The following is a 234-nucleotide window of genomic DNA, read 5'->3' as shown; positions in this document are numbered from 1 at the left end:
CCAAAAAAAAAAGAAGGGAAAACAAGAGAATGAAGGGGAAGTGAGGGGAGTGTGAGTGTAGTTATTGAGTGTGAGTTAGTGTGAGTTTTAAGTGGAGTAGATGAGATAGGGGGTGAGAGTGAGAGTGGAGGTGTTTTTGTTGTTGTTGTGGGGGGTTTGGTTGGTGGGTTTTGTGTGTGGGTTTTTTGTTTTTTGTGTGTTTTGGTGTGTGTGTGGGTGTTTGTGGTGTGAGTG

Source organism: Penaeus monodon, chromosome 34, assembly GCF_015228065.2.
Source record: "Penaeus monodon isolate SGIC_2016 chromosome 34, NSTDA_Pmon_1, whole genome shotgun sequence".
Lineage (NCBI taxonomy): Eukaryota > Metazoa > Arthropoda > Malacostraca > Decapoda > Penaeidae > Penaeus > Penaeus monodon.
Note: the sequence above shows the minus strand (reverse complement) of the source record.